This window comes from Dipodomys spectabilis, unplaced genomic scaffold (genome assembly GCF_019054845.1).
Source record: "Dipodomys spectabilis isolate Male_0828 unplaced genomic scaffold, ASM1905484v1 ptg000106l, whole genome shotgun sequence".
NCBI classification, from domain to species: domain Eukaryota; kingdom Metazoa; phylum Chordata; class Mammalia; order Rodentia; family Heteromyidae; genus Dipodomys; species Dipodomys spectabilis.
This window is the reverse complement of record NW_024870783.1, coordinates 2,110,491-2,122,286: the sequence shown is the minus strand read 5'-3', so window position 1 is coordinate 2,122,286 and position 11,796 is coordinate 2,110,491.

The following is an 11,796-nucleotide window of genomic DNA, read 5'->3' as shown; positions in this document are numbered from 1 at the left end:
CTGCCAATATGATGTCAGAATTTTCATCATGTCACAGTGGATTTCTGATATCATATGTCATACCTGAAATATTATGAGGTCGAATACAGATTATCAGCTCACAAAGGGCCTAAGATATCACAATGGCAGCATATCACAAAAGTTATGAGGACAGGACAGGTGTGATGTCACAGCAAGTTAGTGATATCACCATGCAAAGTGATGTCACAATGGTTATGAGGTCACAATGGGTTTCTGATATCAACGACATGCCACCTTTGAAATAGCATGAAATCACAGACTAGGTGTTCATATTGTGTCTATGACATCCCAATAACAATGTGATGTCTTAATGGTGTGATATTGTAGTTTTATTATGTTACAATGAGCCGATTGTATCATAACAATGTGATGTCACACTGGTGATGATGTCACAAAGGGTTTGTGATGATACAATGGCATGTCTGATCTCAATGGTCATTAGTACACAAAATTGGCACACAAAGGGACTCTGATGTCACAAAGGCCATATACTTTTTCAAAAGTGCTGTCATAAAATATTTGGAATGTCACAATATAATCGTTATGTCACAATGGCAATGTGATGTCACAATGTGTTGATACAATGGCATGTCTGATCTCAATTGTCATTTGTTCACAACGAAAATATGGGTACACAAAGAGACTGTGATGTCACAAAAGCCATGTTTTCTCAAAGAAGCTAAGAGGTCATAATATATTTGGGCTGTCACAATGTGACTGTGATTTCACAACGGGAATGTGATGTCACAATGGATTTGATGTCACAGCTGTGATGAGGTGAGAAGGGGTTTGGGATGTCACAACACGTTTCTATTATCACAGTGACATGTCCCATTTCCACTGCTACTAGTTACCAATGAGCATACAAGTTCACAGAAGGAAGTTGAATTCCTAAAGGATATGAATTTTCTGAAATGTTATGAGGTCATAATAGGTTTGTGAAAACACAATGGGATGTATATCACAATGGCAATATGATGTCACACTATCATGTCATAATAATGTTTTGATATCACAATGTGTTGCTTATGTCCTACTAGTGATGAGGTCACAATAGGTTTGTGATGTCACAATGGGTGGGTGAAGTCAAAATTGTATGCCAGGTCTCAATTGTCATAAGTTTATAATGAATATATGAGTTCACAATGGGACTATGATGTCTCAAAAGGTATGTGTCACATATGTGATGAAGTTCTAACAGGTTTTGATTTTGCAATGTAACACAATGTTGATGATATCTGACAGTGAGATGTCACAAGGGTCATGATTTCACAGTGGATTCCTGATATCACATATCTTACCTGAAATAGGTCGAAAACTGACTGTGAGCCCACAATTGGCCTAAGATATCACAATGTTAGCATGTCAAACAGTTACGAGGTTAGAACAGGTTGGTGAAGTCACAGTGGGTTAGTGATAGCACAATGGCAATGTGATGTCAAAAGGGATTGCAATGTCACAATGTTCATGAGGTCAAAATAGGTTTCTGATATCAACACACATGCCACATTTGAATAGAATGAAATCAGAATAGGCATTCAAATGTGTATAGGACATCACTGTGACAATATGATGTCATAACGCTATTATGTCATTTTTATTTTGTGATGTTACAATGAGCTGTTAATGTTACAATGACACTGTAATGTCACACTCCTGATGATGCCACAAAAGGTTTGTGATGTTACAATGACATATCTGATCTCAATTTTCATTAGTTCACAATGGGGGATGGGTTCAAAAAGGGACTGTGATGTCACAAAGACCAGGTATTTTTCAAATTTCCTGAGGTCCTAATAGGTTTGTGATTTCACACTGTTTTTGAGATCATAATGGATTTGTGATGTATTAATGAGTTTGTAATACCACAATGGCATTCCAATATCAATTGTTACTAGTTCACAATTAGGATATGAGTTCAAGGTAGGAGCGAGAAGTGCCAGAGACCAGGAATTTTCTAAAAGGTTATGAGTTCATAACAGGTTTGGGAAAAAACCTATTATGGGCCTTTTGTAACATTACAGTCCCTTTGTGTGCTAATATTGTAAACTAATAACAATTGAGATCAATCATGCCATTGTAACATCATAAACCCTTTGTGATATCATCACCACTGTGACATCGCATTGTCATTATGACACCATCAGCTCATTGTGACTTCACCAAACTACAATGACATCATGGCATTATGAAATGACATCATTACCAATCACAACATCACAAGCCTATTGTGACCTCATCACCGGTATTGAATCACCAACTAATTGTGACATCAAAATGTTATTATGACATGATATTGTAACATCACATTGCCAATGTATTATCACTGTCCCATTGTGTTTTCACAAACCTATTATGTCCTTATAATATTTTAGAAAATTCATGGCCTTTCTGACTTCTAGCTCTTTCCTTGAACTGGTATCTTCATTGTGATCTAGTAACAATTGAAATTGGATATGTGATGGTGATATTACATTTTTGTCATGACATCACTATCCAATGGAGACCTCATCACCACTGTGACAACACCAACCCTTTGGGAGTCACATTGCCATTGTAACATCACAATCACATTTGACATCCTAAACCTGTTATGACCTCTTAGCACCTTTGAAATAACACATGGTCTTTGGGACATCACAATCTCTTTGGATAACCATATCATCATTTTGAATTAAGGACAATTGAGTTCAGTCATGCCATTGTACCATCATTATCCCTTTGTGACATCATCTCCACAGTGACATCACATTGTCCTTTTGCTTGCAGTAAGCACACTGATCTCCTCCTAGAGGTTCCCTACTGCCATTTGCAAATGAATTTTACTGTTTTTGCCAAGTGTTTCTTGATCCCTATCCTGGTGCTGCTACCAAAACTCAAACTCCCTTCTTAGGCTATTTTTCTTCCAGGGTGTCTCTGTTATCAAACACCCACTGAGCAACCATTACCAATGCAGATAACTCCTTTCCTTCAAAACCTTCTAACTTTTGAAGCTTTCTTCAAATATCTGGGGTTGATTCAGTAACAAAGGCCATATTTAGGGCTCTTCAATTCTCCAGGGCCTCAGGATCTATAGCCATATAGCTCCTAGGGGCCTCTAGGAGCCATTCCAGAAAAGCATTAGGGGACACACTGGGCTGTACAGTCTCACTCACCATAGATAAATTAGTTGGTTTCCTAGCCACTGCCTGTATCCCTGCTAACAAAGTGGTGATAATTGAAAAGTGCCTCCTTGCCTCAATCGCTTTTGTAGTACCAGCTTGGGCAAGTCTGAGGAAAGATTTGCTCCAAATGGACTGATTCATAAGTGGGGAAACCATCTGGCACATGGACTGACTTCAAGGCACTATGCTGGATTCATTCCCTTTCCTCCCAGGTAAAAAGCACCTGTAAATGTTGCTGACAATGATCCCAGGTGGGCTGATGAGTGAAGAATATGGTCTCTAATAAGGAGATGAGACCCTAGGGTTTTTCACAAAAGGACAAAATTTGCTGTTGCCAGTATACAGGTTGGTAGGGTTTTGTTATGTATTACGGTGGGAGGAAAACCAATACCATGTTGATAGTAATAACTTGTGATATCTTCAGGGTGCAGGCTGCTACTGGTAGAAATGAACCCTGTCCAAAACCTACTGCCACAGAACTTGAATGGAACCCCAAATTGTAAACTCATTGCATATTAGATCAGGAACATAGGAGTTTTCCCTGGTTTCTGCTGTTACCAGGTTAAATTGTACCACGGCTCCTACTGTCCCCACAAGTGATGGAGACTATTTCCTGGAGATGCAGATAGGAAGGATGAAGACAGGGGCATCTGGATGTCACATCTTGTATCTGACATTGGAAACATGAAAACAGAGTTAACATCATCCCAATAAATCAGTGGGCTAAAGACTTAAAGAGAAACTTCTCTGAAGAGGAAAGAAGGATGGTCAATAGACACATGAAGAAATTCTCAACCTCTCTAGACATAAAAGAAATGCAAATCAAAACAACATTGAGATACCACCTCACCCCAGTTAGAATGGCTATAATCAAGAACTCTAATAAAAACAGATGCTGGAGGGGATGTGGACAGAAGGGAACCTTACTTCATTGCTGGTGGGAGTGTAAACTTGTTCCACCACTTTGGAAAGCAGTATGGAGTTAACTCAAAAGATTCCACATAGAGCTCCCCTATGACCCAGCAATCCCACTTTTGGGCATTTACCCAAATGATCACAAACAAGACCATACTAAAGCTACCAGCACAACCATGTTTATTGCAGCATTATTTACCATAGCTAAGATATGGAACCAACCCAGATGCCCCTCAGTAGATCAATGGATCAAGAATATGTGGTATATATACGCAATGGAATTCTATGCTTCCATCAGAAAGAATGACATCTCCCCATTTGTTAGGAAATGGGAAGACTTGAAAAAAATTATATTAATTGAAGTAAGCCAAACCCAAAGAAACATAGGTCTCATTCTTTCCCTTATTTGCAATAACAAGTATATGTCTGAGTCAAACAGAAAAGGTCAGATAAGTTGATGTTAGGTGAAATGAACCCCCAAAAAAGTGTTCAAATATTTTTGCTTTCATGCAGTTGTTTCTAACATATTAATAAGAGGATTTGTTTGTGGCTATTTATGTCCCTCCTCCATGGTATAAGCTCTGCTTTCACTGTATTTGATGTTGGTAAAATTTGTGGAGGGGAAGTGAAAAAACAAATTCTTTAAATAGGATTACGGGTGGACCCATTACAACAATGAGATGTACAAATCGTTATGTTGAAAAACAAACTTTACAACTTTGGCGGGAAGGGATGGGAAGGGGAAACAAAGGCAGAGGCAACAATGCTTGACAAGAAATGTACTCATTATCTTACCCATGTGATTGTAACTCCTCTGTACAGCATTTTCACAGTAAAAAAAGTTAACATCATTACTCTTATTTAAGTTCCCTGATAGTGACCAGTACTGGCCACACTGGCCCAACATTTTTCTTCCTTACCTGGGAGTCAGAGGAGCAGAAGCCCCAGGAGCTGAGCAGGGGCCCTCAAGTCCATGCTGTGTGCTGATTGAGACTGACTCTTGCACAGGATGTGAAATCCTATATATACACCATGATTCAATATTTACAATATTTGGATACTCTGAGATAATATTTTCCGGTCTAATATAATATATGACTTTATTTTTTGGTAACTTGCCTTGGGGACATAAAACCAATGCTTAACTGAGCATTCTCATGGTCTTCTTCATAGTCAAGACCTCCAACCAACAAGAAACTCCTCCTGTATTCCTGCTAATGGAGAAATTTGTTTTTCATTGTTGAGAATGATAGGTTATCTAAATGGATCTAAGACACAGAAAGCCAGATGCTCTGGAACCTCAGGATATCAAGGCTCCATGTGCAGAGAAACTATGGGTGAGGAATTTACAATGAATTTACTTCCCTTGAATTTCCCATCACTCAGGGCACATACCTTGGTAGGATCTTTGTGGGCACAGAACAAAGAACTGCACAGACCTCTGTCAGCCTCCTCTATGAATGGCAGCAATGAGGGTTTCTCTGCTCTGCTGGAAATCTCTTCCTGAAAGGCTACAACTTCTCCATATGTAATCCTCTATCTATATAGCATTTCATTGGAAGTTTGTCAATAACCACAATTAACCAAGGAAGATTGTTAGAGTACTGTGGAGACACTAGTAAGCTAGAGTCCAATATCTGGGGAAAGCAGAACTGAAGCTCAACTCAAGAACAGCTATGTGAGAATGAGGGAAGAATTGGCTTGTGAGCATAGTGCAAGAGACAAGAGGAGTGAGAACACTTAGAAGTCCTCATTCAGAAATGCAGAGCAGAATCATTGGAGGTGTCCCTGTATGAGAAACAGAAGGATGTGGGAGGGGGTCTTGATGTCATTTCAGAGCCTCCACTCGAACACCTGTTCTTAAAGAAGTTCCCAGGCTCCCAGCTGCCCTCTGCATGGCAGCAGCTACTGTGAGATTTCCCCTTCTAGTAGTGACAGGAGGAAGTTCATGTGCCTCAAAGGCTATGGGCTGCTAATGTCTAGAGTGACCTATGTCCAGACTCCACCTTAACTCTGGTAGACTTGACCAGGCAAGGAATGTGCAGGAGTTCAGGATTTAGGCTTCGTTTCTGCTGATTCCTGTCTGGGATGCTCTTTATATTCTTGCTAGGACACAGGAAGGAGTCTTGAGACCATGTCCCTATAAGGTGTTCACTGACATCTGAGCAGGAGAAAAAAATGCATATGCATCTACAAACAAAACCAATGAAACACTGCATATAGTCATTTTTTCTCATTCTGATCAGAAAATGAAGCAGGCTCACACTTTTATTTCCAAGAAAATATTCTCGTTGAATGCAAGCATCCTCAGGATGAAGCCTCAGTCCTGCTTCCTCCCCAAGGTCAGAGCAGAGAGAAGAAGAGAAGCAAGGCTGTGACTCCATGTCCAGAAGTCAACTCCTGAGGGAGGCTGATCCTGTTCAGAGAGAGAGCTGTTTTGGTGCCTTACTCTGCCTGCATTGCCATGAAGAACATAAATATCTTAGTCTGGGCAGATAAATCAACATATTTTCAGAACCAAAATTCTGAAGGTTGCAAAGTCAGGAGCTATCATCTTATTTGGTCTTTCTAACTGTTCAACTTCTTGCAACATCCTGAGGCCTTGATACCTTTGACAGAGACAGAGACGGAGGCAGAGCAACCCAATGCCTCATCTCCTAATGGTATTAGTACTACGGGGTTTGCTACTGCTCCATTGACTTCACATGACCTCACACACTTCTTAAAGGCCTCTTTTCCAAGGACATATATCTCTAGGTAACAGGAATCAATCCTTAAAAGATGGCCTTTGCTGAGAAAGAAAGCAGGAAATAGAGGCAGGCCCAGCTTCCAGTCTCCAAATACCAAAGACAGAAGACTTTTCCCCACAATTCAGCTGCTGACAGCTCCTCCCGAGTGTCCCTTATCATAGTCAAATGCCGAAGTTCAGAGCCTCTTCATTGATGATAGAACACTAATTCTATGGCTTCCTTATGACTACTAGACATCATTTTTGTTTATTGTGTGGTTTCTCTACCATCTAATGGTATTTTTTTAATATTCCATCTTACAAAACCAGGATTTTTAAAAAGAAGACTTAGTTATACATTACATTTTAAAATGTCTTCTTATCCTTTTCTATAGGTTAAATTCAGATTGCTTGATTGGGGTTTATGTATGTGTATGTGTGTGTGTGCATTTGTCTGTATGTGTGTTTGTGTGTGTTTGTTCGTGAGTTTATGGAAGTACTGGAAGTCAAGGACTAGGTGCTTCCCTTAGCTCTTTTGCTCTAGGCTGTTGCTCTACCTATTGATAAATCCACTTAAACCTTTTTTGCTCGTTAATCAGAGACAGGGTCTCATAGACTTTCCTTCCCAAGTTTCTTTGAACTCTGATCTCAGATCTTATCCTCTCATCCTTAGATTTCAGTAATACCTGGATTAGATTGCATATTTTTTGAGAAAAGTAATACAGAAAGAATACTGTCAGTGTGCCACATCAGGAGTTACATAAGACTAAACTATCTTATTTTTATGATAGTAATGATTAGGAAAATGAAGTTCTTTTGGGCAAGATATATCTGGCATCATGGCAGCAGCTTTCATTATTTTTCCTATTTGGTTTGTTCACAGTTTATTAAGAATATTCTATTCTTATTGGAGTCTCTATCTTCTGTCTGTATTTTAGGTTGTCCTCTTCTTCCTCAGTGATTCTAAACTCAAAATTTTAGTACCTGGTATTACATTATAGTGAGTTGTGGCTTCAAACTGAATGGATATTGCTTTGTTTAACATGAGAAATGTTTAGTTAGATAAAATTCCACTTTTTTCCAATAGTATGTGTGTTTGAAGAGAGAGAGAGGGGCAATGGAGAGAGAGATAGAGAGAAAGACAGAGACAGAGAGAAAGAGAGTATGTCCGTGATTTGCCAGTAGGAAGTTGAATAGAGCTAGGAAGTCCACAAAGGTGAAGACAGAAAATGAGAGATAAAAGCTGCACAGAGATCCCAGAATTTCTTCAAGTCACCCCTGGGATTCTACCAATATGAATCACTAATGGCATGTGGAGAGCTGAAGTGATAAAGGAAAATCTAACTCTCTTTGTTGCATAACAGGTGCATGTGAGGAAAACCAGTGGCTCCCCTGTGCTTGTCTGACTTGAGTCATGATGTCTTACAAGGTTGCTTGTGCTGGCTTCCTGAAGTCAGTGTGCTGGGAAAGTATGATAATTTGACAAAAAGAACCTGTTGCTCTTCATGTGAGTTGTTCACTGTTCTTAGTTATAGATGTCAAGTGCCTTCAGCACCAATGGACTTATGAGGTATATTTTTGGCACAAACTATTGAATTCTTAAATCAAAGGTTCTGGAAACCACGCTAAGAGTGGAGCTGTAGGGGGAACCCCAGCTGTCTGAGGCTCTGTACTCACTTGCCTCCTGCAGAGAAGAACTGCCCCTCTCATCCTGCTCTAGAAATACTGTACCCAGACACCAGTGTTCACAACCCATCTGCTGTCCTGCAGCTGTCCTGTGCTGTTTATATCCACATCTCACCCTCCGGAGGTTAAATCTATCAATGCAAGAAGTTTTTCTACACCTTCAGCTTATTTTTCTTCACTGATAGTTATCTTTGCCCATTTAAACAGTCTCTTAAAAGTTTACCTCTACATATTGTTGCCTAACAAGTTACCAAAGTTTCCACTTCAAATAAGAGCTGTCCCTTTCAACTAAGTGATAGTGAGTTCAAATGCTCACAGTTTAGCATCCATCATCTATCATAGTCAAAGTAAGCTAGAACATGTTATAAACATAGGTTAGCTTTCCATTGCTTTGACTAAGATCTTACTGAAAGCAACTTGAAGGGCAGAATTCTTTACTTCAATCTTACATTAGAATTTGTAGTCTGCCATGTGAGCACACTGTAGTGGAGCTCACATCATGACCCCCACGAATAAGAGGGGATATTCTACTTCCTCCTCCCTCCCCTTTTCTTGCAGAAGAGACGCCAGCCTATTGGAAGGGGCTGTGGACAATGGTGTTCATCTTTCTCTCTTAGTCAATTGTCTCTAGAGAAGCTTTCACAGACAGGTGCAGAAGTGTACTTAACCTACAAGTAATCCCACCAATGTGACATCACAGAAGAACCACCCATGAGGTCATCAAAATTACTTCTGTTTTCTTAAGCCTTTCATGAAAATGATGTGTAGCAGTGTATTATATAGCAGTGTATATATGCTTACTAAAAAGTCTCCATGTTCTGCATTCTTACATATCTTTCTTACATATCTTTCTCTAGAAAAGGCTCTGGAAAAACTAGACTACCTTTCATCAGATCCCTCATAACGTGTGTGTGTGTGTGTGTGTGTGTGTGAATGTGTATCTGCACATGATGTATTTTTCTGACTATTTATATATATACATATTTTTACAGTAATAAATAAATATTTGTGCATTTTTTTTTTTTTTGTCGGTCGTGGGGCTTGAACTCTGGGCCTGGGCGCTGTCCCTCAGCTCTTCAGCTCAAGGGGAGCGCTCTACCACTTGAGCTACAGCGCCACTTCCGGTTTTCTGGTGGTTTATCGGAGATAGGAGTCTCACGGTCTTTCCTTCCCGGGCTGGCTTTGAACCGTGATCCTCAGATCTCAGCCTCCTGAATAGCTAGGATTACAGGCGTGAGCCACCAGCGCCCGGCTTGTGCATGTTTTTAAAATATATGATCCATAGAGAAACATACCCATATATGTATTAATATGCTGCCTATTAACTGGGCAACACTGTGAGCTACCTGCTCCACACTATTCATTTAAAATCCTAGCTACTCAGGAACCTGAGATCTGAGGCTCTCATTTCAAAACCATCTTGGGCAGAAAAGTCCATGAGACTATCTCCAGCTATAATCACTGAAATACCAGAAGTGAAACTGTGATTCAAAGTGGTAGAGACCTAGCCTTGAACAAAATAGCTCAGGGGCAGTGGTCAGGCCCTGAGTTCAAGCCCTAAGACCAACAAAAATGCATGAGTAGCTGACGAATATAACTGCTTAGGATTGTATGCCAAAAAGGTTTAGGGTAGCTGGATGACGGTGGCTCACATCTATAATTTTAGCTAACAAGGGAGCTGAAATCTGAGGATCACGATTCAAAGCCAGCCATGGCAGGAAAGTCTGTGAGATTTTTTTGGGGGGGAGAGGTCTGGTCGTGGGTCCAGTACTCTGGGCCTGGGAGCTGTCCCTCAGCTCTTCAGCTCAAGGCTAGCGCTCTACCACTTGAGCCACAGTGCCACTTCCAGCTTTTTTCTTTTTGCTTATGTGGTGCTGAGGAATGGAACCCAGAGGATTAGGCATGTGAGGCAAGCACTCTACCACTGAGCCACCTTCCCAGCCCCCATGAGATTCTTATCTCCAATAAACCACCACAAAACTGGCAGTGGCACCATGGCTCAAGTTTAGAGCACTAGCCTTGAGCTGAAGATTTGAGGAGCAACACCTAGACCCAGAGTTCAATCCTAAAGAACGACCAAAAAAAAACATTTTGGGGTGGTTCACTGTACTCTATTTTTGTTAAAAACCAGTTGATGAACTATGGATCTTTATAAAAACAATCGGGCAGGAATGAGAAAAACATCTACAAGATATATTAACAAATATAATACATTTTAGTTTATTTATTGAAATATCTGAGGAACACAGCACTAATATTACCCATATTGCAGTATTATATAATATACTATAACGTATGGTAATATATAAATAGAGCAACAAAAAGGAGACATTTCATCCACTGCCACTGAACCTGGTTGGGGTCCTAGATTGCAAACTAGTTGCAAAATACATCAGGAGCTTAGGAGCATTCCCTGGTTTCTGCTGGTACCAATGTAAATAATTACCAATGCCCTGACTGGCCCTGCAAGTGATGGAGACTCTCTCTCTAAGAGATGCAGACATGGATGGCAACTGGGTCAACTGAACATCACATTTGACACCTGAAAATGGAAACATAAAATCCATTAGCCATTTAGTAAATTATGCTTTCCAAGAAGAGCCAACTAATCCTTAGCATTGTCCATCCTTACCTGGGAGCCAGAGCATCAGAAGCCCCAGGAGTTGAGCAGGGCTCCTCATGTTCATGCTGTGTGCTGACTGGAACATTCTACTGAACAGTGTGTAAGCAGCTTATCAAGTCCTTGGACCTTGCTCTGGGGAAGATGCAAATCAGCAGGGGCTGGGCCAACTGCAGGGTGTCAGATCTCAGTGACCAAATAGAGACTTAAGGACACCATGTGTCAAATTTGCCTCTATACAGGTTCCTCTCTGATAATGGGAAAAAAGATTGATTCTTTTCATTTAAATATAAATAAATGATATAACATTAAACCTGGGAGAAGTAAACCAAAAACCAGTCCGTTTCTTCACATGGCACTGAGTAGCTGTTACTTAAGTTGCAAACTCCACAGCTAGCTACATGACAGATGACTCTGATATTTGTTCCTTTGTCAAAAGTTTAATTGTTATTAGGCTGGTCTCATATCCTTCTTTTTTGGACACCCCCTACTTAGACCATGTGTGGCCAGCTCAAGGCTCCCCCTATTGGCACAGCTGCTGTTGCTTGATGACTTACCCCATTCTCTCTGGAGTACCATGGGTAGTTCAAATAGCAGCATTCTCTTAGGGCAGGGGAAGCTGCAGAGGGAGCATCTGGCCAGACATAGCCACCTGTGATCCT